The sequence below is a fragment of the Microtus pennsylvanicus genome, chromosome 22, assembly GCF_037038515.1.
Source record: "Microtus pennsylvanicus isolate mMicPen1 chromosome 22, mMicPen1.hap1, whole genome shotgun sequence".
NCBI lineage: Eukaryota > Metazoa > Chordata > Mammalia > Rodentia > Cricetidae > Microtus > Microtus pennsylvanicus.
The window spans coordinates 33,017,961-33,044,840 of NC_134600.1; the positions used below are offsets into that span (position 1 = coordinate 33,017,961).

At 38.1% G+C, this 26,880-nt stretch overlaps 1 protein-coding gene and 1 non-coding gene across 5 annotated transcripts in view; one reads left to right on the forward strand and one right to left on the reverse strand.

Annotated features, from left to right (window-relative positions):
• The window catches only part of Magi2 (membrane associated guanylate kinase, WW and PDZ domain containing 2), a 1,214,245-nt gene that overhangs the window by 233,932 nt on the left and 953,433 nt on the right, over positions 1 to 26,880 (forward strand). The window lies entirely within an intron of this gene.
• Positions 10,117 to 10,224, reverse strand: LOC142840099 (U6 spliceosomal RNA). Its single transcript, XR_012908886.1, has one exon. It is a non-coding gene; the product is annotated as a U6 spliceosomal RNA (small nuclear RNA).

Genomic DNA, 26,880 nt, shown 5'->3' on the forward strand with positions numbered 1-26,880 from the left:
ACCAGTCTCCTGTCGGCCAAGCCAATGACAGTAAATCTGGCTTCCAAATGTTAACTTTATGTTATCAGGGGTAAGATAGTATCTCAAAGTTGTTTTAATTTGCATTTCCCTGATCACTAAGGAGGTTGAGCATGACCTTAAGTGTCTTTTGGCCATTTGAATTTCTTCTGTTGAGAATTCTCTGTTCAATTCAGTGCCCCATTTTTAATTGAGTTAATTAGCATTTTAAAGTCTAGTTTCTTGAGTTCTTTATATATTTTGGAGATCAGACCGTTGTCTGTTGCAGGGTTAGTGGAGAAGATCTTCTCCCAGTCAGTGGGTTGCCTTTTTGTCTTAGTGACAGTGTCCTTTGCTTTATGGAAGCTTCTCAGTTTCAGGAGGTCCCATTTATTCAATGTTGCCCTTAATGTCTGTGCTGCTGGGGTTATACATAGGAAGTGATCTCCTGTGCCCATATGTTGTAAAGTACTTCCCACTTTCTCTTCTATCAGGTTCAGTGTGTTCAGATTAATATTGAGGTCTTTGATCCATTTGGACTTGAGTTTTGTGCATGGTGATAGATATGGATCTATTTTCATTTTTCTACAGATTGACATCTAGTTATGTCAGCACCATTTGTTGAATATGCTTTCTTTCTTCCATTGTAAACTTTTAGCTCCTTTATCAAAAATCAGGTGTTCATAGGTTTGTGGGTTAAAATCCAGGTCTTCTATTCAATTCCATTGGTCGACTTCTCTGTTTTTATGCCAATACCAACCTGTTTTCAATACTGTAGCTCTGTAATAGAGTTTGAGGTCAGGGATGGTAATGCCTCCAGAAGTTCCTTTATTGTATAAGATTGTTTTGGCTATCCTGGATTTTTGTTTTTCCATATAAAGTTGATTATTATCCTCTCAAGACCTGTGAAGAATTTTGATGGGACCTTGATGGGGATTTCATTGAATCTATAAATTGCCCTTGGTAGAATTGCCATTTTTACTATGTTGATCCTCCCAATCCAAGAGCAAGGGAGATCCTTCCATTTTCTGGTCAGGGAAAGTAGCAATTGAATCATAAAATAATTTGAAAGGACTAAAACTGGTCAGAAGTTCAATGGCCTTTTAATATTTGATTCAATGTTACTTAACGTCAAAAAGTTCTCTTGAATGAACTTTTGGCACAAAACCTTGCTTGCTTAAAACACTGCCACACCCACATTTTGGTTGATGACACAAAGTGGTCATTCAGAACGGCGTTTCCCATCACTGCTACATTTAAAGTAATTTGCATCTTTCCATTAATTCTCATAACCTTCATCACAGTAAATGGTCTCCAATAGCTTGGGGATATTTATTTCCTCCAACTGAAAATGTAAGAGAAGTATCTCTTTCCGTATCCTACTTTCTAGCATAGTTCATTGAAACACCAAAAGGCCAGGCTCCAGCTTTCTCATTTAAATTCTGTGATTTTACTTTATTGTGAAATATTAAGAGGATGAGTCATACATGGATCGCAAACAACCTTTAAACTCGGTTGAATGTAGAAAATGGATGCAGCTACTCAAGCAGAAGAAGAATTTCTGATCCCAGAAGAGCATCATATGGATGTAGTCTATTCCCGGGGAATTAGCTCTTCATCTTTTAAATATCCTGCATGCACACTGAAATGCATTATCATGCCATTCTGAAACAGTGGCTATGTTTATGATTGCTTTTCAAAATATTCACTAACAACTTGGCTTCTTCCCACAACTTGGTGAGGGAATGGAGTACCAGGGAGGGAAGCTTTCATAGTAGAGAACCAGGGTCTGTTTATATCAGTGTTCTTTAGCAGGATGTGGGGATATAGTAACATTATACTATTTCTTATAATAACTAAATGAAATAGTAAAATGAGAATCCCCCAGAAAAGTGTTCTGCTACATTTTGAAAAGCATTTCTTTTTCAGTAATGAATGTTTGATGTCTCCATTTGAGGCCCACCTTGTCAGAAATTAAAGAAGACATGACTCATTTGGAGGAGGTCATTTCAACTTTCCCACCATCTAAACATCACTTAAAAAGTGACCTTTACCAAGATGAGTGCGCTAAGAAGAACACTTGCTCCTAAAAGGAAAATAAAAAATAAAAACAATTTAACACGCGCAACTAAGGAGTGAAGCTCATTTCTGATGGCTTGTCAAAACTGTCTTCCCAATTCCTCTCTGCACAGCCTACATGGGGGAAAAAAGCAAATTCACTATCTCCTCGGAATAAGGACACAGTTACACTTTATTGAAATTAAAACCATAAAACATGGTGATAGCCGTATTATTTGTACGTGAGAACAGTGTAATCTACCCACAGTGTGAAACCTCTGGTATAACAATGTAACCAAGACCAACTGCATAATTTTCTCTGCTAAAAAAAAAGCAGGGAGGGTGTGGGGAGAGCCGTTGGAAGGACAGAAATGTCAATCTTCTGTGTTCTTCTAGCATCCCTCTTGACTCTGCACAGTCTTCCCATGTTATTTAATGCCAGCTGAAATTTAAAAATGATTCTAAATATAAATTTTACCACTCATCTGAACAGGAAGGCTGCTTGTTAGTCCTGGCTGCCCAGAACCAAAATAATCACAAAGAAACTATATTAAATAAATCACTCCTTGGCCTGATCTCTCGCTTCTTATTGGCTAATTATTACATATAAATTTAGCCCATTTCTATTAATCTGTGTATCGCCACAAGGCTATGGATTAACTGGAAAAGTTTCAGATGTCTGTCTCTGGCAGCTCCATGGCTTCTCTCTCACTCCACCCTTGTTTCTCCCAGCATTCAGTTTAGTTTTCCCCACCTGTCTCTGTCCCGTGTGCAGGCCCAAGGCAGTTTCTTTAGTAACCAATGGTATTCACAGCATTCAGAGGGGAATCCACATCACTCACCTTTATTTTGTGCACTGTGAGTTTAAATTGCACATACGGAGAGATTTAACAGGTGCAGAATCACCAAAGTTGCAAAGGTTGTGTGCACACATGCATCTCATCCCTTCAGAACAGCAGAGCAGCACACAACTCAGCTGCTCACCTTTTAGGTCTTCATCTTCCTGACGCGTCTTCCCAGTCTCCCCCTGCCTTGTTGACGCAGACAGAACTTTGTAGGAAAAGCAGCTACGGACTCTATTTACTCTTTTCTTCTTACAATGTCGTTTTCAGCTTCAGTGACTGGCTAGTTGCTTAAGGGATGTTGCTTGACAGATAAAGCCTATGAGAATGTTTCCCTGGCCATCCATTTCCCTTGGATGCCACTGTATTCTTTCTTCTTTTAAAGCACACTTGGTTCGGATAGAAAGTGAGAGCTGTCTGGACCTTGCACGTCCTTCCTCACTCTGGTATAGTGATAGCAAGTTACCTATGCACACTTTTGATCCGGCTGAACTATCACGATCTTTGGGATCACCATATTTTGTACTCATGAGGATTCACTATACGTCAGCACAGGAGGGCCGGTACATACGCTTGCCATACTTTTCTTCTCATCTTATCCCGTGTTGCATTGCCCTCACTCATCCTGCCGTGATCTCTTGGGTTGTGTTTTAGAATGACACCCCTGCTCAGAGATGGTTTTACTGTCCCTCCTACTCTGTAAGAGAATGGTGACAGGTACTCCTAGCTCACTGTTGCAAACATTCTCCAATTATCTGACAACTGCACAGACATAATAATCTTAGGAAAAATAAATGAATGGAAATTTTAATGCAATTAACCAAAGATTAGTATCAATAAGGTGGAGCTTTAACAAAAAGTTACAATTTGGGGTTCCAGGCCATTTCTGACTGTTGTTGTTAACTCAAGACACTGGGTAAGAAAGGCTGAGCCTCAGTGTTCGCAGAAAGCACCAGTGCTCTGTGGGGACTTTAGTACCAGGCCTTAGAGATGTCTTATCTGTGCGTCATTGATGCTGTACCTGCTGAGACTTGTTTATGGCCCGGAGACTTTGAATTGTGAGCCTTAATAAAATATGAGGCAGTGTTGCTATGTTGTTCAATATTTGTTTCATTCTGCTCGAGTACATATTATGGAATCTGGCGGCATGTTTGACCATAAGCAGGGAACACTACACACCTGATTTATTGCTGAGCAGATGGAGATCCTATCAGCAGCAGGAGACCAAGTGTAACACATTTTTATAACCTTCTAAAAGAAAGACAGGACAGGACACAACAGCTGAGGAACTGCGAATGTATCTCTTTGTCCAACTTTAAAATAAATGAGATTTATGGAGGCCATCCATTGATGGACTTTGGTAATGCAATGAATGGCATAGGTTTGGGAAAACTGGTACATATTATCCCACACTTGCCGGGCAGGGAATGCGCAGCAAATTTATGTAATTTCTCACTGAATAGATAATAAGACTAATTGGCAGACTGGGATGAAGATTGGATGGGACACTGTAGCAACAGTGGTTGTGGCTGGAACACGATAATGGTGAGTCGATAGAGCAGCTTCTGCTGATGGATCCGAGCAACGGGGATGCCAAGGGTGGCCTTGGCAGCGAGGGATACAGCCACACAGCTACTGTAATTAATACCACAAATGACTGGCTCTTCAGGATTGTCTAAAGGTTTGACTGTGTTACACTGTGTTGTCTACCTTCAAACATTGGTCAGACTTACTGTTTTCTGTTCCCTAGCAAAAATGTATTCGCCAATACAAGGAAAGTTTTGGCTCAAGGAATTCAGGGATGTTTTAGACATACCCCTTATGAAATTCAGGACAGAATCATTTATTATCACAGTGCATTGGTATTAACTCAGCTGATACAGTGATTGCTTCAATAAGGATTGGAAATTCTGCAATGATGGATCTCTCACTATACCTATCATCTCTGTCATCTCTCAAAGAGAGAAAGAGAGAGAGAGAGAGAGAGAGAGAGAGAGAGAGAGAGAGAGAGAGAGAGAGAGAGAGGGAGGGAGGGAGAGAATAGGCTTCTCTGTACCACCAGCTCCCAAATAATGATACAGAGACTTGGTACTAATTAGGAGAGCTGTGCTATAGCTTAGGCTTTTTACCCCCTAGTTCTTATAACTTCACCCATTTCTATTAATCTACGTGTTTCCACGTGACTTGTGGCTTTCACCTCTCCTCCTGCATGTCCTGCTTCCTCTGCATCAGGTTGGAGAGTCTGCCTTTCTTCTTTTCCAAGATTTTTCTGTTTCTTGAAGTCCTGCCAAACCTCTTCCTGACTAGCTATTGACCATTTTTCACAGTGACACACTTTCACGCAGTGTAAATGAATATCCGCACCAACAGAGAGAATTCAATTAATCAATTGATGTTTGCTGAGTTTATCTTTGTTGTGAACATTCAAAGTTCAGACAGGAATCATTCCTTCAAGATCATCTAAATATCTAGTTAGACTTAAGAAGTCTGCTGTAATAACTATCTCAAAGGGGGATAATAGAGTCAACACACCTGCATGCCTACAGCAACCAATATGAAGAGAAGACTGAATAATTTCTTTGTGTATAAATTATATTATTTTTCAGGAAAAATACTTATATTCAAATAAATTCTGTGAGATCAATGAACTCAGAAAGTTAAAATACTTTTAAAATCAATAATCTCTTACATAATACATATCCAATTAAAATATAATATAAAATACAGTTCATAATGGTATAAATGTACAGATACTTAGTCCGGGATACAGTTGGCAGGTAGATGTAAGGAGATGTCATTTGAACTGTGATCAAGACTCTTACTTCTCATGGTAATATGCATAACATCTCATGGAGCTCTTGTATCAAATGGAGATTCCTGATTCAGCAGACGTAGAATGGGGCCGGAAATCTTACTGCTTTCATAAGCTTTCAGGTGATGTCAGTAATACCAATTAAATGTTCTCCCTGAAGTATCAAGGGTTAGAGGTGGAGAAGCCCAAGCCAAGAAAGGCTAAATTGAAACCCTGCTACAAGGGTAATAACAGAGGGGTAAGCTTTAGCTGCATTTCGAACGGAATGAAGACCTTCTAGAAACAAATTATTTTAAATATCTTAGATTTTACTGAAGTTAACCAAACCGTGTTCAAGATGGATTTTAAAAAGTCAGCTGCAAAGCATTTCTGAAACAATGACAACCATCTGCATTCTTCAGCCGAGTCCTGAGTAGAAGTGGACCAGGGAGCCTGTTTCCTTAGCAACATAGTCTGCTGGAGAGCCGCTTATTGATGAACCTTAGTGATACAAAGCAGAAACAGGAGCTCGAGTGTGCTTTGAGGTCTCATGGTTCCAGGATGCTCTTTCGTTTACCAGCTTCCCAGACCCAAAATAATCACATGAAAACTATATTAATTAAAACACTGCTTGGTCTATTAAGTCAGGCTTCTTATTAACTCTTACGTATTAAATTAGCCCATTCTTATTATTTTGTATTTTACCACAAGGTTCATGATTTACAGGCAAGTTTCTGTGCATCTGTCTCCTTTGTCAGATACATGGCATCTCTTGACTCTGCCTTCTTTTCTCCCACCTTGCCCAATTCTGCACTCCCATAGGCCCAAAGAAGTTTCTGTATTAACTAATGGTAATAAGACATATTTACAGCATACAGCAGGGAATCCCACATCAATGGTCCTTTTAAGGTCTGCAAATAATTGTGTTGGAATTGTTATGAAGATTGCATTGAATATGTAGAATGCTTTTGATAGGATAGCCATTTTTAATATGTTTATCCCACCAATCCAAGAGCATGGGAGATCATTCCATCTTCTTACATATTGTTCGATTTCTTTCTTCAAAGACTGAATTTTTTTATACAAGCCTTTAGCTTCTTTGACTGAAAGTATCACAAGACGTTTTATATTGTTGGTGGTTATTGTGAAAGGTAGGTTTTCCCAGTTTCCTTCTCACGCCACTTTCATTTGTATATAGGGGAACTACTGGTTTGGGTTTTTTTGTTTGTTTGTTTTCTGTTTTTGAGTTCATCTTGTATCCAGCCACTTCCTGGTAGTTGTTTGTCAGCTATCAAGATTCCCTAGTAGAATTTTTGAGATAGTCTATTTATACTGTTATATCATCTGCAAATAATGATATTTTAACTTTTTCTTTTCCAATTTGTATCCCCCCTTTTTTCTTAATTGTCTGATTTCTCTAGCTGGAACTTCAAGTATTGTATTGAATATGTATGGAGAGAATGTGCAGCCTTCTGTTGTTTCTGGTTTTAATAGAATTGCTTAGAATTACTTTCCATTTAATTTGATGTTGGCTATGGACTTGCTATAAACTGCCTTTATTATGTTTAGTTTTACCCTTGTAACCATAATATTTCTGATGATTTTATCATGAAGAGGTGTCAGATATTGTCAAAGACTTTTGGAGCTTGTAATGAAATGATCATGTGATGTGGGATTCCTCTCTGTACGTTGTGAGTACCACTAATGGATAAAGAAAACTGGCTTGCCCTGATAGCGTAGAACAGAGCTAGGCAGAGAAAACTAAACTGAATGTTGGGAAAAAGAAGGCCAGAGTCAGAGAGAAGCCATGGAGCTACCGCTGGAGACAGCCATGCTGAAACTGGAAGGTCATGACTGTGTGGTGACACACAGATTAATGGAGATGGATTAAATTAAGACATAAGAGTTATCCAATAAGAAGCTAGAGATGATGGGCCAAGCAGTGATTTAAATAATATAGTTTCTCTGTGGTTATTTCAAGTCTGCACTGTCGGGCAGCCAGGAAACAAACAAGCAGCCTTCTTACAACCATCCTGTAATCCTGTGTCATTTTTTTCTTTAGTTTGTTTATATAGTGAATTACATTGACAGATGTTCATATGTTGAACCCATCTCTTCTTCTCTGGCTTGAAGCCTATTTTGTCATGGTGGATAATCATTTTGATATATTCTTGGATTCGGTTTGAAAAAATTTTGTTGAGTAGTTTTGCGTCTATGTTTTTGAGGGGAACTGGTCTGTAATTCTCTTTCTTTGGTGAATATATGTGTTTTTTGGATAGCATTGTGGTGGTGGCCTCATAAAATAAATTTGGCAATGTTTCTTGTGTTTCTATTTTATAGAATTATTTGAGGAGTATTAGCATTAACTCTTAATTGAAATTTTCGTAGAATTCTAAAACCATCTGGGCTTGAGTTTTTTTTTTTTTTTTTGATTGGGAGACTTGAAATGAATGCTTCTATTTATTTATCAATTATAGATCTATTTAAGTTGTTAATTTGATCTTGAATTAACTTTGGTAAAGGCTATCTATTGAGGAAATTATCCATTTCTTTTAGATTTTCCAGTTGCGTAGAGTGCAGGTTTTTAAATGATAACCTAATGATTGTTTGCTATCTCTTGCTGTATTCCACTTTTGTTTCCAATTTTGTTAATTTGATTGTTCTCTTTGTCATTTTGTTTAGTTTGGATAAGGATTTGTCTACCTTGTTGAAAGAACCGTCTCTTTGTTTCCTTGAAACTTTGTATTCTCTTTGTTTCAATTTTATTGATTTTTTAAAATATTTTTTATTGATTTCAGCCCTCAACATGATTATTTCCTGTTGTCTACTCCTCTTGGGAGAGATTGCTTCTTTTTGTTCTATAGTTTCGAAGTGTGTTTTTATGTTGGTAGTGTGAGATCTCTCCAATTCTTTATGCAGACACTTAGTGATATGAACTTCCTTCTTAGCATTGTGTCCCGTAAGTCTGGGCATATTGTGCATCCATTTTCATTGTATTCGAGGAAGTCTTGCCTCAGTTTTCATTCAGTAGAGAGTTTTTCAGTTCCATGATTCGCAGTCTTTCTGTTGTTTTTGCTCTTGAAATTAACTTTGATCCATGGTAGTCTGATAGGATGAAGGATGTCATGTCAATTTTCTTATATCTGTTGAGATTTGTTTTGTGATAAGTATGTAGTCCATTTTAAAGAAAGTTCCTTGAGTTTACCCCAAAAAAGGTATATTCTTTTGTGTTTGAGATAAATATTCTGTAAATATCCGCTAGATCCTTTTGGCTTAAACATCATTAAGTGCCAATATTTCTCTGTTTAGTTTTCATCTGCATGACCTATCCGTTGGTGAGAGTAAGGTATTCAGTCTCCCATTATCAATGTGTGAGGGTCAACATGTGATGTAAGCTTCAATAATGGTTCTTCACAAATGTGGGTGTCCTTGCATTTGGGGCATAGATGTTTTGAATTGAAATGTCATCTTGTTGAATTTTTCCTTGGAAGAGTATGAAATGTCCTTCTTTTGAAATGTCTTTCTTCTCTTTTGATTAATTTTGGTTCGAAGTCTATTTTGTTGACACCATTTAATATGGACCCTCAGATAATAGAAGGCTATACCAGGTTTCTTCTTGGGACTATTTGCTTTAAAAAATCCTTTTTCAACCCTTTACTTGGCAGTAATACTTATCCTTGCTATTTAGGTGTAAATCTTACATGCAACCCGAAGGATAGCTCCTGTTTTTGCATCTGTTCTGTTCTGTTATTTTATTAAGAAATTTAGTCCTTTGATACTGAGAGATATCAATGACCAATGATTGTTAACTTCTGTCATTTTGTTGTAGTTGGTGATGGTATTATGTGTGTATGTCCTCATCCCTTCTTTTGGTTTCATTGGCATGGGATTATCTATTGCTTGTGTTTATGTCGGTGTAATTAACTTCCCTGGGTCGGAGTTTTTCTTCTATTACCTTCCAAAGGGCTGGCTTTATGGATAGATATTGTTTAAATTTGACTTTATCATGGAATATCTGGTTTTCTCCATGTTGACTGAAAGCTTTACTGGGTATAGTAGTCTTGACTGGCCTTTGTGGTCTCCTAGAATCTGCACATTTGTCCAAGACTTTCTGGCTTTTATAGTCCACGTTGAGAAGTCAGGTATGCTTCTAACTACATTAATAAGATACTTGAAGCACTCAATATTTTTCCTGTGTATAATATGTTCTTGTTGGCTGGGTTCTTATGCTGATTGTGTTCTTCTACTAATATCTATGCTTCTGGGTGTGGAGTGATTATAAATCTTGGTGCCAATTTCCGGAGTTCATCTTTATTGGAGGGATATTTTGTTCCTTGTTTTCTGTTTGTTCTCTGACCTTCTGGCCGGTGTGGCTTGCAGTGGAGCAGGGGTTCTCCACCTGTGTTGGAGGCTACACTTCCGTTAGCCAAAATTATGTAACCGGAGTACTTCATAAACTTGCATAGCATCCTTCTATAGGTTTAATGCTAATCTTCTTGGTTCCAGTTTTAGCGTATGTGCTGCAGAAGCAAACACTGCTAGGGATTTTTGAGACATGAAGTCCACTAGCAAAAGAGATTAAATTACCTTGATTCAGAGCGCACCTTTCTTCAAAAAAAACCCATACTTTCAATACTTTCATTTCACACATGGACCATGTCTTCAGGTGCAGTCTGATGTCCAAGCAGCAAAATATCACAGGGAATTTGTATTAGCTTCACCAATAGTGAGCACCTAGTAGAGCCCCTTGCTCCTTGCTCCCTTTAGAAGCTTCCAATAACATGCTTCTTGTCTCGATTAACAAGATTTTAGAGAAATAACCTGATTTTTCTTTGAAGTGCTGACTCTGTACGTGTTTCCATGGGATAGCGTTCTCTGAATAGTTTCTTAGTATGACATTTTCCATATCTAATAATCATCTTTTCTCAAAGAAAGACTCAGTTTCTGGGAAGTTGGATGAATTGGATTAATGGAGAATGATTCATTCATCAATTAATTGATTCTTTTAGAAAATTTTTTTGGATACTAGATATATAATAGTCTGCTATCAAATAAACAATATCTATGTTTTGGTACCTGCCTAAGTTAAAGACTTTATTTCTGTGACGAAACACTGTGACCAAAAAACAAGTTAGTGAGGAAGGGGTTTATTTGACTTATACTTCAGCATTGTTGTTCATCACTGAAGAAAGTCAGGACAGATACTCAAACAAGGCAGGACCCTGGAGTCAGGAGCTGATGCAAAGGCCATGGCGGGGGAGCTACAGCTACTGGATTACTTCCCCTGGCTTGCTCAACCTGATTTCTTATAGAACTCAGGAAAACCACCCATAATGGACTGGGCCCTGCTACATTGACCACTAATTGAGAAAAATGACTTACAGCTGGAGCCCATGGAGACATTTACTCAACTGGGGATGATTCTTCTGATAACTCTGGCTTGTGTCAAGTTGACACATGAACCTAGTCAGTATAGTACCTAACTCTATTATAAAGAAAGGTGATGCAGGCAGTATGCCAGGATCTAGGCACCCCTGGGTACCATTCTAATCTGCTGATGAGAGCACAGCTGCTAATTGTTCCATTTTATTCAATGTGCTATACATTTTCTACTATAAGAACTTTTGAAAATAACCTTGTGCCAGGGTTTATTGTTGACCATGGGAATATGCATCTCATTCTTCCAAATGGAAATTAGTGTGGACTTTGTCAGCCCAATGGGTTTGTAATTTCATCCTTCCTCCATAGCATCAATTTCAAAGATTTTCTACTCACACAACAGGAGGAATAGTAAGACATACTCTGAATACTGATCAGCAAAACTGGTCACAAACTAAAAGTGAACGCACTTCTGCATTGTATTCTCCAAGATCATCTTCTGCTCATGAAGTGCCAGAACATTGAATGTTGTGCCTCGGTCCCGGCTTCTTTCTTTCTTGATGAATTCTTTGTTAATAGATTAAGTTTTTACCACATTTTCCTACTTTAAGATCATGTTATGATCTGGAACAAGATATTCTGAATTTTCATTCAATTCTCCATCACATGTCAGATGAAGTCTCACTTTGTTGAAGGATGAAAATCTTTTAAAAATACCTGAAATGTCAAATACAGTGAAAGTATCTTAAAACTAGTGGAACTAGAATTGCACTCAATGTTAATTTCAATTTATTAAATTCTTGTATGACTTTTACAAGAAGATCATGTGAGGGCTAAGAAATAAAAAAGACTGTAGGGGTCAGAGGGATCAAGGACACAATAAAACTCACAAAATCAAATAAACTGAACCCACAGGAGCTCACAGAGACTGAACCGACAACCAGGGAGCCGACATGGGACTGACCTAGGCCCTCTGCATATGTGACAGGTGTATAGCTTGTTCTTCTTGTGGGACTACTGACAGTAAGGACAGGGCTATCTCTGACTCTTTTACTGACTTTCAGGAGACTATTCTTGAACTAAAGTAGCTGATATAATACTTCCTATAGAAATGTTAGGGGAAGGTGGTAATGGTGGCATGTGTCTTCAATCCCAGTATTTTGGAGGCAGAGGCAGATGGATCTCTGCAAGTTCAAGGCAAACCTGGTCTACAGAGAAATGTTAGGGGAAGTGTTCTTGGACAACTGTTGTGGGGAACTGAGAATGACAAGGTTGGGTAGAGAGAGAAGCTGCTCACAAAAACAGAACTGAGAATGGAGATGAATTTGAAAAAAAAAATCTAAAACTCAACATATACTCCCCATATCCTTCCACCCCTGACACACACCCAGGGGTTGCCTCATTAAAGAACACAGGTTTGGGTCTTCAGAACCTTCTTCTTGGCCAGAGACTGTTCCATGGCAGAAAGCCATGCTAGGGTGAAGGGCAGTTCCCAGTGAAAGTCACTAATGTTTCCCTGACAATCGGAAACCCGCATACAGATTATGGTTGTCTCTATCCTGTAAATGGGATTTTGACTGGAATTTTTAGAAGGTACATGGCTTTTTGAAATTGCTATTTTAAATTTCATTCAAATATTATTTTTCCAAATAATTAAATGAAAACTTTTTATGATAAAATTAATTCTAGTACCCACTGGTCAAGAAATAAACTACTATTCATCCCATAAAATCAAATATATTTAAGCCATCTATGTGTATCAGGGAAAAGTTTTTGTCCTAATAGCTAAAGATAGTGGGATAACACTGTGTGGGGAGGTTAGCATCAAGGACCCAATAATACACAGTGGCATGACTTTTGTTTAAATGGGGTGATAGAGATTCCCATTTTATTTATTATCTTTCAAAGGAGCACTGAAGGAATCTCCAATAAATAAAAATGATCGAAGTGCTGTTTATGTAGGAGTAATATGAGCTTATCTCCCTGGAGAAGAAAGAGGATAATCTATTTAAAAATAGGAATATGCATCAATCTGAAAATATTGATATAAGTATTGAGTTAGGAATAGTCTTTAACCAAGCAAATCCCTTCATTGTTCCAGCAACACAGAAAGGTCCCACTTGAGGGCCCCTGCAGCTCTCTCACTGTGACTTACCAGTGAGCTAGGTATCTTGCTGTGACTTGAAACCTTCCGCAAAGGAAGGCAACCCCCCCACCCCGATGCTTCTCGCTGCTTAACTTTTCTCAGGCACATATATTTTCTCACAAATAATAAAATTTTAAGAATAAATCTTTAATTTTTATACATATTAAATTGCTTAATCATGTAATACTTTACAAAATAATTAAGTTCCCGGACCTCTTTCTCTCACACTGTGTGGAAACCCCTTCAGTCACAGGTTGACAATAGGTGTTTTCCCTTGCTTCTGGAGTTAATATTTTCAGAATAGAGTAGAAGAAACCAAGATAGAGAAGAGGAAAAAGACAACTGCAGACAGATCTCCCCCAAGATCCCCCTGACCCAAACCAGACTGAAAGGGGGAGATCTCTGTGAAGTCAGTGGGTGCCGGGCAGATGTGGAGGAGAGCAGGGAACAGGATGAGATCATGTAGATGTGACGCTTCAGAAGGATTTGCACCCACAATGGTCTCAGTGATACTCCTCGTTGTATTTTATAAAATTCTGAAATGATCTTCTTTTAATCATACCAAAGCTGATATTTTCACATTCATCAAAACCCATGTTCCAAGTGTTGTTCATTGACCAACATAACTACAAATCTCTTCAATTTTTTTTTATCCCATCATTATCACTAGAAGGTATGGACTGCTTTCACTAACTGGTAATGATTGGTTATTATGTATTTCATATAAGAATAATTCAGTATATAAAGATGAAGCCAAGTGAGTTCCCTGTAACGAGTTGCATATGTAAAAGGACGTATAGAAATTGTGTAAGCCAATGCATGGGACTTTCAGGATCTTAGTTTGTTCAAAATGATAAAACATAATTTTTACAAAGTAACAAAAGGTACTCTCATATTTACAGTAAATACATGTAGTTTATTCTTGGACACACAGTCTAAAAGACAGACATAATAAGCTTATGATGCAGACAACATGAATAAGAAGAAAATTGCCTCCCCGAGAAAATGAGTATTATAATATGTAGACAACCTTTCTTGTGCATTAAGGCCATCTGTGGAAATGGGTAAATGCTGGTGAAGTTTCAGATAATGCTATTCTCAACAAAACTGTGAGCTAGACAAATTCGAAGACCTTGCAAAGTTTAGCGAGATTAAGGGGTTAGCATGGGAGTAGCATGTGCTGCAGAGTCTTGCACAAGGCAAGCACTCAGCTGGTGGCTGTCCTTGTACTATGCTGATAGCCTTCACATCATACCTAGAGCACTGCAGAGTACATAGAAATCTCTCGCCAAAAATTTGACCTTTTCCTAGAAAACAATATGAAAGCTATTGTCAGCATCAGTTCATAGACAGGGAAGATTATTAAATGAAAATGCAACAGCTAGTTTAGATTTTCAGTCTCCTGTAACTTATATGACTCTTGAAGTTTTTCATTTGATCTTATATGTAATTATTACTATTTAGAAGATAAAGCATGATATAAGCATGTTTTATGTAGTTACCAAATCAGGGCTATTTATATATTTATATGTAGATATTTAGATATCTATAAATTCAAACATTTATCATATCTTTGGAATTAGGTGCTCACAGAACCATGTGTTCAGGATATTTGATATTTAAAATAAATTGTTGTAAGATAGCTAAGTATATTATATAGAATTGAGACCTTATATGAGTATATTTTCATTCCTCATAACGAAAATAGTGTGTGTCTTCCAATAGTACGTTCCTGGTTTCTAACCAGTTTTCTATAATACATCTCTAGAATAACTTACATAGCTTCCAAACAGGTGAAAACTGACAGCATTTGCCTTCTTGTGCTTTACTCATTTACCTTAAGATGAAGTCTTCCAGGTTCATCCAGGCAGTGCAAAGGAAAGATTTCATTTGTTTATGGATGAGTAGTCTTCGATGGCCTAGATGCAGCCACTGTCCTTTCTCCACTGACTAGTTGATGAACACTTAAGGGGTTTGCAATTCTTGGCTATTGTGAATACTGCCACAACGAAGTAATAGGATTATCATTAGAAATACTGCTTCTCTTCTCTCCATTTAAATCCCCAATGTTGAGGATTTTTTTTATGATTCAGATGTTGCGTTTTTTGATTTTGTGAGTGAGCAGCTGTTTCCTTGTGGCTTTCCTAATGTATATTCCCACCAGCAATGTAAAGCGGTTCCTCCTTCTTCAAGTCTTCATTGGCATTGTTTTTGTTATTTTTAATAAGAGTCGTTTGAATTAGGGTAAGATTTTATTTCATGGTGGTTTGATGTGCACTCCTCTGATAATTAAGAGTAGTAAGCATTCCTAACATACTTGCCAGTTATTTCTATGTCTTCTTTTGTGATGTGTCTACCAAAATCTCTTCCTCATTTTCTTGCTATGTGGTTATTTTTGCTAATCAGTTGTTTTTATATTTATGTATCTGTGCCATTGTCCGGTTTGTAAATATTTATCCCTTCCTACATTTGTTTCTTGACTTTTATGATTTTATGCAGAAGCTTTTGAATTTGATGAAATCACATGTGATAATTTCTTAGATTTGTCTCCTAGATTTTCTAGGTTTTATTACAAACTAACCTGTCCATAAGCAGGTCAAGATGTATTTTACTCGCTAAACATGGCTACCACATACAATGGTAAAATCCCGGAAAATGAAAACTGCTGACTCAGCAAGGCACATGTGTGTGAACACACTCCTTTGCTGTATTTTCAAGATCCCAGTGTTTTCAAACCTGGTAACTTTAATTTGCTGTGATGGTTTAAACAGATAGGAATGCACCTGCGCAATAAACACAGACCTCAGAACAAAATTCTCAAGCCCTCACTGACCAGAGGTCCTCCGTGTATTTAGTCCATTATTCAGCGGAGTTTTGTCAGGACAGCGATAGGACTGAGAGAGTGAATGGTTTGCTTGCTAAGGACTTCGTCACTTTGTCTCCAGAGGGCAGCAAAGAGCTTCAGCTCGAAGCCCAGCAGGCTGGGTTAGCACTTTTGAGTGGCTGTTTCCACAACACTTGAAACACTGAGAAGTGTCAGTGTCAAGGTTCAGTTTGCTGGACTCACGTGATCTTGTTTGCCACATGAAGGGCAGGGCAGAGGCCAGACTCTGATTGGATGAGATCACTAAAGGCGAATCAGAACCCTCAGTGCATCCACCATTTCATTGAAATTGCTTGAGAGCTTGCAATAGAAAGGGATTTTTGTTTAGAACAGAGTTTTACAAGAATGCCTCAAAATGAATAATTTTCTAATTCTCCTGAATACGGATCACGGTATGTCATAAAATTATAAGCTAATGGCCTTTAGTAGTGATAACCAGTGATACCCTTCACAGTCTATAACGTTTTAAGATGAATTTGATTTGCGTGCTTCCATTATTATAATTGCATCTCTAATTCTCCGTTTTTGACGTTACAAAATTCCAAGCTGTACCCACGAGCCACCTGTAACCAGAGTACTGATTCATAGACTCAAATTAGGCTTGGTTCTCTGGAGCTCACCCTGCATGCGATTTCCTTACAATGGGAGTACAAGATCGATCAATATTTGTAGAGCAGAGGGAAGGAAACAATATCAGGGCCGAAACAGAGTGGAAACTGCTGTGCAGACCCAACCCTGAAGGACAGCCCTTGAGAGTTCTCACCAATCAGGCTGCAAAGGCTAGGTCCCTACTTTTCCCATCTGAGTTTGCTAGTGGGTGTGGGATACTCCAGCAACAAGGGAGACATTGGGCAAGATGACCCAGTCTCTGCTAAGACTCCAGTTTTTATTTAAATGAATGTTTGAGTCCAACCCCACTATGCCCACTACATTCATTTGCAGTATGAAGTAGTCAACACACATTATGCTACACCTGACTGGATAACATTTGTAGTCAACACACATTATACTAAACCTGAAGGGATAACATTTGCATTTATGCTGCAAACTTTGTTATCTTACACAGCGTTAACTTATTAATTCATGTTTAATGGGAAGCTATTATCTTAGCAGATTTGTTAACTTCCCAAAACTCTGGCTCCTAGCAGGTGAGAGAGAAGATGAATGAAAATACCAGAAGTGAACACTGCCTCCAAGGTTTACTCTAAGAAAGAACTCTCAAGCACAAAAGGGAAAGGAGCTAGGGGACTGTTAATTGTACTTAAATGAACAGTTTACAACACCTTCAGGCATTCATTTTTCAGAGAACCAATTTAGATAAGGAAAACAAATGATGGTGTTAATTCGAAGCCATTCTGGTCTCCTCATTTTGGGGAACTCCTCAGTGAACCACAGTATGGCAGGACCAGAAGGGCTGCAGGGAGTTTGGTGGGTTTCAAAGTAAATGGAACTGTTAGTGTTAGAGAAAGTGTGTGGTCAAACAGAGATGAATATAAAAGAAATTTTAAATTAACCACAATCTCTGCTATGTCTCAACTCAAAGAAAAAAATCACTATTTACTGACTTTCTTCCAATCATCTTTCCTACTTAAAAGTAGAAACTTTTGATTCAGCTTTTTGCTTATAGACTGATTTTTTTTCTAGTCCATTAAAATGTATTCAAATGACAACATGCATTTACTGCAGGTCGCTCTACTTAACAATGTGCAGAGCATATAATTAGCATCATTATAAGAAATAATAAGAATAGCTGAGCTACGGTGCGTGTTTCAAACTATGCTTTTTGGAGAAATTCTATAAAATGGAATTGCTGGGTCAAAGAAAAATAGCATTTTAGGTCCTGGATACATTGTTGAGCAGGAAAAGTAAATGGTGTGTATCAGTCTACATCGACTCTGATAAAGTTTCCATCTCTTTCAACATTTCTTAAGAAATTTGATAAGGACCAATTTTTGCCGGTCTATTTTTATCTTTTGAGTGAATTTCTGTTTAGTTGAATGCCTCTTTCTGCAATGATTTAGAGCAGTGGTTCTCAACATTCCTAATGCCAACACCCGTGAATGCAATTCCTCATGCTGCCGTGACCCCAACCACAAAATTCCTTCTGTTGTTGCTTCGTAAGTGCAAGTCTTCTACTGCTATGAACTGTAGTCTAAGTATCTGTTTTCTAATGATCTCAGGGGTTCACGACCAGCAGCCGAGAAATTCTGGTCTATTGTTTTAGCATTGGTGCTTTAAAAATGGATATGTAAGTCCTGTTCATATATTAAGGCTCCTTTCCTCTCTTCATTGAGGGTATTGTGCTGCCCTGGCTTATTCATGCTTGCCATGTGCCTTCACTTTTGACCACTTTCTAAACTGTAGACTTTAGTGCCGAGAATTCAAGTTACCAACCCTTTTTCTTTGTGATTGACTTTTGAAAACTTCAACTATTCTTTCTGGGCTGGCGTATGTACACAGTAAAGAAAAGCATCTATATAATAATCCAGAATGATACACAGAGACACTTTCCTGTGTACCTGTAACTGAAATAAATAATATGGATTATTTTCATGGCTTTTGGATGTCCCATAACTAAAAGGTAGGACTCTATTGCAAAGACACCACACAATTTGGCCGCAAAACAAAAGAAATCAGTCTTGTTTTGTGGAAGACTTAAGTGATCCTGCTGGCCAGGTTTTGTACTACAGAGGGGTGCTGTGCAGGTTGCTAGAGAGGAAAAGATAGGAATGGTCTTATGCAAGACTGGTCCCTAAATTCTACAAGAGTGTCTGACAGTCAGTATGTGCTCATTGGTGCAATAGTGGCAAAACTCTTTAAGGCCTGTTCCATAGAGTGGAATTCATTCATGTTACTGTAAAAATGACAAAACTCAAGTCGTATCCCTGAGAGTAAAATCTAATGATGCTGTTTTCCTAATAGTTCATGAATAGATTTGTACTGCTCCCAACTTTGGTCAAAGACACTTCTTTTAGTCGGGAGTGTTTCATGCTGAGACAGAATGCTGTCCAAAGTGCTGAAAATAATTGTCTCTGAATGCTCCAGTCATGGATGGGGAGTCTTCCACCACCTCCTCCAGCTGCCTCAAGGCACAGGAAACACTGGACAAGAGGAGAGATGAAAAGAATGTAAAGACAGTAAAATGGGGACAAACAATATGAAATGATAGTCTCTGTCCATGAGACACAGACTCGTAGTAGCTGTGGTTGTCTATGTAAGATCTGTCCTAGATGAAAGTAATTGACAACTCCAGCAAGGTCTGTGGAGAAACACCCGAGGACCCATCTCTAACGAGGAGCTATTTGTAACTGATGGATGCTTTTAGGGTGGAGTTACTTTCCTTTAGATGTGGCCAACTGTTGGGTTGCCTACACCGGGGTGGATGACCCCATGAAGATATGAGAAACACAAAGTGGACTCAGTGAATAAGGAGGACATAAAATAGGAGGGGCATTTGGTGAGGAGGTCCTAGCAGAACTGTGTTTTAAGGGCCGATGGGTGGTTACAATCAAAAAAACGTTGTATACATATACAAAGAATTATAAATTCTCCTCCATAAATGCTGTTTTTATATAAAATTACATTAAGATTTTAGTTTTATAATATATTTTATGGTCTTATGTGACAAGTCTATTCCACATCATTGTAAATTTTCACATCCAAGTGTGTTCTTCAGTACAACTTAAGAAAGGGGATGTTGTTTTGGGTTCTCAGTTCTGGAGATTCCTATGTATAACACATTAATAATTGTGTGGGCCTGTGATAGCACACTCTATCATGGTGAAAACGCATGGGAGAGAAGGCTGGATCACTTCATGGTCAGCGGTCAAATTTATCCCATTCAAGGGGAGACCCCTAGCTCTCACTAGCTTACCACTTAAATGTTTCCCCCACATCCCAACCATGTCAAGCTGGGAAAAGCACTTTAACAGGAAACACCAAGGGTCGACTCACCTGAGCAGCCCTGTCTGCTTTGCTATGGGGGGAAGAGGGTGCGTTGTGCTCTTCCAGTTCCTTGAACATTGGACACATATCATTGCCAACCTCTGTGTGTATTAGGGAACTTACTCATTACTTTATACATTTTCTGTGAATTATGTAAAAAAATCTCCTTTTCTGGTATTTTTATTTTTTTATTTATTTTTTTAATAGTGGCCTGACTTGTATGGACTTTTATTTTTTAATTAATTTATTTATTAAAGATTTCTGACTCTTCCCCGCCACCACCTCCCATTTCCCTCCCCCTCCCCCAATGAAGTCCCCCTCCCTCATCAGCCCAAAGAGCAATCAGAGTTCCCTGACCTGTGGGAAGTCCAAGGACCACCCACCTCCATCCAGGTCTAGTAAGGTGAGCATCCAAACTGCCTAGGCTCCCACAAAGCCAGTACGTGCAGTAGGATTAAAAATCCATTACCACTGTTCTTGAGTTCTCAGCAGTCCTCATTGTCCGCTATGTTCAGCGAGTCCGATTTTATCCCAGGCTTTTTCAGACCCAGGCCAGCTGGCCTTGGTGAGTTCCCGATAGAGCATCCCCATTGTCTCAGTGTGTGGGTGCACCCCTCGCGGTCCTGAGTTCCTTGCTCGTGCTCTCTCTCCTTCTGCTCCTGATTTGGACCTTGAGATTTCTGTTCGGTGCCCCAATGTGGGTCTCTGTCTCTCTCCTTTCATCACCTGATGAAGGTTAATATTCAGGAGGATGCCTATGTTTTTCTTTGGGTTCTCCTTCTTATTTAGCTTCTCTAGGATCACTAATTATAGGCTCAATGTCCTTTATTTATGGCTAGAAACCAAATATGAGTGAGTACATCCCATGTTCCTCTTTATGGGTCTGGCTTACCTCACTCAGGATAGTGTTTTCTATTTCCATCCATTTGCATGCAAAATTCAAGAAGTCCTTGTTTTTTACTGCTGAGTAGTACTCTAATACACGGACCAAGGAGTCTAACGCGTGCGTGAGTCTGGTATTTTTTAAAAGATGCCTTTATAGTCAGAAAATAATTATTAAAATTTGTTGATTAATCTACTTATTTTAAGATAGAAATTATATCAATAATGAATGATCAATAATGAATCCTATTAGCTAGTAATATAAACCCATGCACTATTGCCTTTGACTATTCAAATCAACTCTAAAGTTCATATGCAACTAATACTATATTTTCCACATGAAATAATTAAGCATTTAATTCCTCCTTTAGATTTTTACCTGCCTGATAAGTATGCTTCTCATGTTTTTTACCTTATTGCAAGTGCTGACATTTTCAAAAGTACATGAGCTACCAAAAATGATAGTTCCCTATTTCTATGCTTACCTTAATTTGCATGTCTCTAATGCAAACAGAAAGAAAGAATTGCCTTATTGCAGATTAACAATTCATAACATTGCTCTCTTTGGCTTATAACTTTCATTTCATTTTTTATAACTCACACTTACCTTTTTAATTGTATAATTCTGTGTAAAACTTTCTTTTCCTACCCCCATCTGCCTTCCACAGATATGACAGAGTGAATCCATTGACCTTAAGTAAGGATCAGAGTTCGGGTGATTGACTACAGCTGGGTGATTTAGAAACACAAGGAAGCAAGGTTGGAAACTGCCAGGGAACCTGTGACCGGACCAGTCCTGAAATTATTGAGTTGTATTTTATTTAATTTTTGAGACAGGATCTCGTTTAGAGCAACTTGACCTTGAACTCACTGTGTAGCTAAGAATTTCCCTCAACCTACCTACCAAGTGCTGCTACTATAGGCATGTGCCACTGTACCCAGTTTTTATGGTCCACGGTAGACAGGCACTCTTCCGATTTAGCTGCATCTTAGCTCCCCTGATCCGTCTGTTGTGAGGGAATTCCCAGGGTCTGATGACACCGCCACAACAAAGTGAACATGCGACACATCTTGGAAAAGCCAATATTTCCCCTAAAATTCATGCTTTAGAATCTAAAAATCGGCGTGGCAAGGCATTGGGGAATCTGTGAAAGTAGATGCAGTTTGGAATACCATCAAAGCAAGAAAATGTGTACTTTCTGTTCTTATTTTAAGTGATATCAATAAAAACTAAGACGAATATTTTTATGCTTATCATTCATGTTTATTTAGTGGAAACTTTACAAAACAGTAAATGATAAGCACGGAACTGGGGATGGGGAATGTGCATTGCCTACACTGATATATTCTGTTATAAGAATATATAAAATTATATAAGAATATAAAAAAAACTTTTCTTTGGGAGAAAACTAGGGCCTACCAAAAGTTCATGTTGTTAAAGTTGTAACTCCTTGTGCACTATAATACGATCCTCAGAAAGGTAGTCAATGTAGATATAATTATTTAAGATTAAGTCGTAGTAGGATTAGCCTCTAATCCAATATAATTGATGTCTTCCAAAACTTAAGGTTTGAATACAACCTGGTACATGTGGTGTAACACCAGAAAATAGTGGAACCATGATGCTCGGGAAGTATGGAAACGAGCCTGGACTGCAGCCTTTCCCAAACATTTTCAGAGAAACATATTCCTCGATTTCAAATTTCTACCATCTAGAACTGCGAGAAAATAAATTCCTGTTTTCTCCAGCACACAGTAACCCAGTAAGCTAATGTATCCTGCAACTGTAACCATTCAATTGACAGACTTTATTCCTGAAGAAAACCATAAAACTTATGATGGTTTATGATGTACATTGGGAACAGGCACTCCATAAAATAAATGGTAGATAATTGTTGTGTAATCACAACAAGATGGAAATGTTTGGCCACTAAGAATGTTACCAAATGGAATGACTTCTCCCAATTATTTTCACTTTAAGTAATATTCATTTTCTTTCATGGAGTTTTATTTTAATTAAGGATCAAATTGTTCAAAATGTTCCCTCCAAATCCCTCATCCTGGCTGATAGGCTGACAAATGTGAATACATTTGAATTGTGGCACAATTTCAAAAATCTCAATGGTATATTTTACAATCATGATTATTCTTCTCAAACAAGGGAATTTGAATTAAGTAAGCTATGCAGCAGATAGCCTTAATTATATGCATTTATTACATTGAACATAAAACTGCCATTTGTCTGCAAGTTCAAGAGACCGTGTGCTGTAGATAATCAAATATTTAGTATAATGGTATTTAAAATATGAAAATACATTTTATTGTAAAATCGATGAATATATTTAATCATTTGACATTATAATATTGAGAATTGATAGTATCTTCAAGTTACTTTTTGAAAAGTGTTTAAAGATAATTTCTTTGTGGATGGTAAGATGGCCCACCAGTTAGGAGAACTTGGGACTCTTTCAATGGATTTGGGTTTAGTTCTCAACACCTACACAATGACCCTTAAACATATGTAACTCCAACTCCAAGGGATCCAATGTCATCTTCTGGCATCTATGAGAACCCCATGTACATGCTAGATATATGTACATGCATTTATGGCACTCATACCCATAAAATAAAAATAAATGAATCTTTAAAATATCATTTGAATGATCAATAATTGTTTTCTCCTTAAACTCTTTTATGTGGAGTCTAACTAAAGGAAATTAAATTTTGAATAAACACAAATTGCATTGGTACAAATAATTTAGGGAAATCTGTAGAGATTTTCATGCATGCCTACTGAGTGGTTTCTGGGCATTTAATATGGTAATATAAAAATTCAAATGATAGGGCCAACAAGATGCCTCATTAGGTAAACATGCCTCAGAGCAAGGCTGACCTCCTGAATCTGATCTACTCCACAAAGTTATCTTCAAACTCCACACCTGCACCATGGCTCATGCTTGCTTTCACATGTACACACATGTGCAAACACATGTATATAGGAATAGTCACCCTTCCTGGAAGAGTTTAATTGGATTTGATAGCTGCAGATCTCCAGCATGTTTGGATGGCAGTGTGGCTGAAGTTGGTTATGTGTTTTAGTCTTGTAAAATGCAATTAAAAGCCCACTAAACAGTAGTATGAGGGTTTCATGAACTATGCATTTATTTTAGGGGGCAAAGTAAAATAAGAAGACTTAAAAATAATCCTTCTTGATAGGTTCATCAACAAGGGATCAGTTGTGTGCTAGAAAAGCTACTCATTAGGCCTTTGCTGGGTGCTAAGGGACTGACTGTGACCAGGACAAGAGCTTTCTATTGCCAGGGAGGTGGGAGCCATCCACTTCTGTCTTTGGCATTGGAATAATAGTCCAGTGACGCTTAGAAAGTTTTCATACTAACAAAAGTAATCCTTAAACTCTAAGTAATTGAAAATTTTAAAATATAATATCCCAAAGTTTCAATCATAATAATTGGTAACTTTTAGAGACAAATGTCTTCACATCTCACATGAAAATTTAAAGAGAAACAATAGGAATGTTTTTGCTTTCCCTTGCATTAAAGTGCACATTCCATCTCCCCACTTCACAATATTAATGAGCAGCAATCCTTGTTACCTAAAAGTGGTCCAACTTGCAAGGGGCTCCAAGGAATGGCAGCATCTAAAGAGGATCCAAAGCAAAGTAATATGCAAAGGAACCAGAATAAAAGGGGAAAATAGAACAAGGATGGAGATGGAACCTATGTAATTTCAACGACATCCGGATTGAAAAGCTTCTCAAGAGGAAAGAAGCCCACTCTGGGTAGATGGAGGCTGCTTGTTTGTTTCCTGGCCACCCAGACCCTAATAATCACACAGAAACTATATTAATTAAAATACTGTTTGGCCAATGATGCTAGCATAGTTCTAACAAGCTCTTACATCTTGAGTTAACCCATTTCTATTAATTCATGCATATCCCTAGGCTACAGCTACCAGTGCCAGCATGTTACGCCTTTGGCAACTACATGGCATATTTCTGACTCCACAAATCTTTGCTTGGAATTCCTGCCATATTCTGTGCTGCCACAGGCCCAAAGAAGCTTCTTTTTAACCAGTGGTAATAAAACATAACCACAGCATACAGAGGGGAATCCCACCTCCCCTCCCCTTTTCTGTCTAAATAAAAAGGAAGATTTTAACTTCAGCATAGTAAAATTAAATAAAACAGAACAGGTTCCAGCTAGTGGCTCATGTCTTTCTCCTCGGGCAGCTTCCTAGAATCTCATTGGCTCCTAATTTCTCTTTTATCTCTTCTTAGAATTCCTGCTTTATTCTATTCTGTGCTGTGATAGGCCCAAGAAAGCTTCTTTATTATCCAATGGTATACAACGGGGAATCCACATCCATTCCTCTTTTCCATCTAAATAAAAACTGCATGTCCAGTTTATACAGCATACTATCAAGAAGACCAGGGAAGAACTGTTTCTTGCCGAAATGGCTAACCAACTCCATAAGGAGCCTCTTCAGTTCCCATCATCCTCTTGAAGTAGATTGGTGCTGCCAGGAGCAGATGTGTCTCATTGTCATGAAAAGTCTTAAGTTTGTAAAACATTTAAATGCCACATTTTTTAAATCTTTGAAAGGTTTGAGAGTACTTATCCATCTGAAATATATCTCTGTACATCTAGAAAACCTAATGAAAATGTCTATAAACTTGACTATTATAAATAATTATCTATTAATCTATATTTCTTTACTATACATTACATTTTTTAAGGAGCTACACAAACACAATACTTTAATCAGGAGCAGAAATATGCATATAACAAAACTGGCCTTAAATTTATATCAACGAACTAAGATCCATACCAATCTTAAATATGCATCTCTATAGCAAATCCCCCTTTAAATGTAAACAAACATTTATAAACAATATCTGGAAATTTGGGCATAGTTCTCTAGACTACTTGCCACTGATTGGGAGTACTGTTAATCAAGCAGTGCTGAAGCTGTCATGGATGTTAGAACATCTGGATCATTGCTTCAGGAGGTCCTGTTTGATCAAACAGTATTAGCTGGTAAGGAATCCACAGCACTATCCTATGTGGAAACAAAGCAGAAACTCTTTTCCAAAGCAACATATCCTTAGGCCCAAATTTTGAAGTCAAGATCCCTATAAAATATATATGTTGGTTCGTTTAGCAGCCTGTACAATGAAATGTCTGTCTGAACTTAGCTCATTCACCATCAATAAATTTAACAAAACACAATAGTATATATAATCCAGACTTTCTGTGTATATTTCATCTTTACATGGCTTATTTTATTTTACTCCTTTAATCTATAACTGTTAGGGCCCTGTCTCTTTGAAGACTTTGGGTTTTTTTAAACCTCTCTCTCCCATGCCTATGTACATTTATCCAACACTGTGACCCATTCAGAGGTCTTTTTCATCTGAATCTGTCTTTATTATGTAGCTTTAATTATTTTTTGACCAGAAGAGCTTTTAAAATGGTAAGCAGCTTGGTAGCAGCGGCCCTGGATTCTGGCTCAGCCTCTCTTCACCTTTTAATGTGGCAGAGGTAGTTCACAGCCAGCTCCGGGGTTGCCAGGTGGGAGCCATCCCTACCACCCCATCTCTCGGTAGCACCATGCAGCATGCATAACCTTTCTATCTGAGTAAAAGCTAATTCTGCCTTGTAGAATACTGTGTGGCCTGGAAATATCTCTGTGTATGGTGGCAGGGATCCACCATGCTCTTCTGCCTATGCTCTCCTAACAGACACAATCCTTCTGGCTGTCCAGGAAGGCAGTTCTGAGCCTGATCTCAGACACTTTCTTCCCGACCCCAAGAGGGCACACAAATGCAAAGTGGGTGCAGGGCATCATTCCTAAACATTTGAGTACCATTATGTAGATGAAGGTTACTTGTTTGTTTCCCAGCCGCCAAGACCCAAAATAAATCACACAGAAGCTA